The following is a 3,628-nucleotide window of genomic DNA, read 5'->3' on the forward strand; positions in this document are numbered from 1 at the left end:
AGGAAATCTGCTGCCGTTTCTGCTGCCGCTACTGATGCTGCCGCTGGCAGTGCTGCTGCTGCTGCTGCCGCTGCTGCTCCTCGTTCGTTTATTTCATTCGTTTCCAGGCTTGGGCTCTCGTGCTCAGAGCCGACTATCGACACAGCACACACACACAGACAGTGCACCCCCCCTGGAGGGTGGAGGGGCTGGGGCAGAGCCAGCAGATAGCAGATAGCGCTCTGGCTGCTGGCAGAACAGAACAGAACGGAACAGAACAGAACAGAACATCTTCTCGGCTTACAAAATGCGTATTGAATGAATCTGTGAATCGGCGCTGGAATCGGAATCTGAAGCTATGGCTTTGGCCTGTCGTTGGACCTAGAAGCTGTCGATGTCCGTTGTCGGTGGCAGGGGCATGAATGAAATTGTCGCGCGTATAAATACACGCAACGCATCGCATCGCATCGCATGTGGGGGCACAATCAGAGCTGGCCGCTGCTGCTGTCCTGTCCTCCTTCCTAATGGGTCTCCTTCTTTCTGGCTTTCTGGCTATCAGTGCGTGGGACAGGCCTCGCACCGGGGGGTGGGGGGTGGGGCATCGCATCGCATCCCCCAAGATACTGGGCACATGCCACATATTTCCAAGGATTTCCCCCTGGCCCTAGCTACAGGGTATTCCCTGCTTCGTTGCTTTTTGGGCTTCCATTTCGCTTTTTGTTTTGATTTGATTTCGATTTCATGCTGTCTCCGTCCCTCCCTCCGACCCTCCCTCCGTCCCTCCCTCCCTCCCTCCCTCTGTCTGTCGCTGCTGCTGTTTCTGCTAGTACTTGATGTTTTCCTTATCAGTACTCGCCTGTGGTGTGTGTGGACTTTATATTTTATATTTTATTCTATTCTATTCTGTGTCTTGTCTCTGCAGGCCGCCCCCCCACCCTCCTGGCGGCTCCCCGCTGCTGGGTTACATGTATTTATTTTATAGTAAAATCAACAACCGAAATGTCGAATCTCGAACTGCAAAAGGGAAGGGGGAGTACCTCCAAGGGACGGGGGCGGGGTGGATGAGCGGTTGATTGATTGCAAAGGGCGATAGTGGGAGGACCCGAAAGACGGAGACGGAGATAACAAGTGGCAGCGGCAGCCATAGATAGAGCTGCCTGGAGTTTCCTCTGATAAGATTTTCTCCGATCTCTCTACCTCTCTCCCCCTCCTCCTGGCTCCTCTTTCGAGTGAACGGATGAATGCTAAAAGTGAAAGTGGAAAAGCCGCCCCCCATCGATGAGGCGCCATCTTTCGGAGGATGCCTCCCAAGAACAGGGCGAGGGGGCGTGGGGGCAGACCTTTTGTGGCAGCTGTTGTTCTTCTTGTTTTCGTGGGTCGCGCCTTCTGCTGCTGATTCTGCGGTCCGTTTTCTTATTATTTTTTGTTTGGTCCCAGACCAAAAAAAAACAAAACCCAAAAAAAATATGCCTGGAATTTAATTTTCCAATGAAACGAAATGTGAAGAATATTATGAGAGTTTTCTTCCTTTTGGTGCGTGGGCATCGGACACAATATTAATGCAAAATTGTTGTCCAAAATGCGGCCACTCCCCCCCCCCCCCCGTCTACCGTGCAGTGCACTCTCTGCCCCCCAGCCCCTCCCTCTTGCTTTCCCTCCTTGGAGATGGAACTTTTGAACCATTTATCGTTTATTTTTGTATGCAAATTGAGAGTTTTCCGAGTTGGACTGGGTAGAGGGTAGAGGAATCCCTTGAATGGTCGTCCTGGGAGTAGAACGAATAGGAACTCCTTCTGCCAGGTGTTGAGGCAGAGCAGGTGTATCTGTATCTGTATCTGTATCTGTAGCTTTGCTGTGTCTGTGCATCTCTGCCCCATGGGCATCGGAGTCGCATTTTCGCATTTCTCTTCCTTTCGTTTCCTTTAGTTTCGTTTGTGAGTCAATAAAATAAATGCTGGAGCACTTTGCTGCTGCTGCTTCCTGCCTCTTGACTCCTGCCCCCTTGCCCCCCGGCCCCCTTGCCCCCTGGTGCTGTCTGTTGCACATTTTATGCATATGAGTGGTAAATACTTGAACAGAGGGAGAAACGGGGGAGAAATCTCTTGGCCCACTAAGTGTCTTAAGGGGCAGTGTCTTGTTGTAACAACTTGCAACTTGCAACCAAAAAACACCAGAGCTCTCGACGAAGGAGGGGGGGGGGGGGGGGGGGGGGGACGGGGGGAGGGAGAGGGGTACCGCCTCGAGTGCTTCGAAAGTTGAGTTTTGTGCTAGAAGAGATTTGTGCGAAGCGGAGGAGTCGTTTTGCCTGCTTGCTGCGGTTGCATGCCGCATGCCGCATGAATGATAAATAACAACATTTCTTGCACCATTTCCTGAAACTTTTCGGCCCCCTTCCCCCTGCCCCTTGCCCCATGCCCCTCACCCGAAAAACATGGCAGCAATCGCAATCGCAATCGAAGGTTAAAGTTTTCCACTAAAAATGCACGCATCGAATGTGCTCCCCCTCTCCTCCCTCTCCTCTGTCTCCTCCCCTCTCCCATTTCCCATTTCCCAAATTTGCATTTTCCAATGTGTGTTTTCCCCTCTCTCTCTCTGGGAAATTATTGCTGTTGCAACAGAAACAGAAACAGAAATGCAATCCAACTTCAAATCTTTGCAATTTTCAATCAAAATTTGAAATTAGAATATTTTGTATTTACAAAAACAATTTTTCCTCATAATTTTCCAACTCTTGGAACGAAAATTTCTCATTTTGTGGCTGCAACTGCAGCGCCCAGAGGGAGGGAGGAGGAAGGAGGGAGGTAGAGTCCTTCGTCCTGCTGCTGTCATAATGAAAGACTCTTCGCCACTGACAAAAATTGCAAACAATTTAAGAAGCAACCAGAAAGTAGGAAAAGAGATTAAAACCCTCGCAGTCAATGGGGAAAATGGTGAAAATGAAGAAAATTAGACACTCATTTAGCAGTGCATCGAAGAAGGAATACCCTTTATGTGGCAGAAGTCGAGAGTCCTCCAACCTCCTCAGGATCGGGGTAAACCTTCCAGTAAACGATGCTTGAATCGGAGATCCAGATCGAGGATCTCTGCTCGTCATAACCGACTAAGAAGACCCTTTCTCTTCACCCCTTGGTCTGCCCCTGTTGGTCTCCTTCTGGTTATGGAGAGACGAAGCTTTGTTGCTCTCTCTCTCTGGGTGTAAGAAGAGGACTTGCCACTAAATAAATAACATGACCATAAACGCAAGCGGGGGGGCAGAGGAGAGAGGGCTGCCGGGGATAGCAGGGACGAGGGTGCTGCCGCTGCTGGTGGATGCGAAAAAATGTTGCACAAAAAAGTTGTGAAAAATTGCATCACTTGCGAATGAAAGAAAGTTTTTAAGCGCCAAGCGAAAGGATTTTCCGCAGCAGTTTTCCCACAGGGTTTCCCAAGGGGTAGGTGGAGGGGGGGTGGGGCTTGGCATGGCTAAATAATAGAGAAGCGGGAAAAATAATAAACTCATAAATAGGATGACAAGTGTGTGGAAGCGGAGCCACGAGGATGTGGAGGATGTGGAGGATGCGAGGGCAAAGCCGAAGCAAAGGACAGACGAGGACAAATTGCCTCTGCAGTAGCAGCTGTGTGGGGGGAGGGGGAGGGGGGGCTGAGGGGC

The sequence above is a fragment of the Drosophila pseudoobscura genome, chromosome 4 (assembly GCF_009870125.1).
Source record: "Drosophila pseudoobscura strain MV-25-SWS-2005 chromosome 4, UCI_Dpse_MV25, whole genome shotgun sequence".
In the NCBI taxonomy this organism is placed as follows: Eukaryota; Metazoa; Arthropoda; class Insecta; order Diptera; family Drosophilidae; genus Drosophila; species Drosophila pseudoobscura.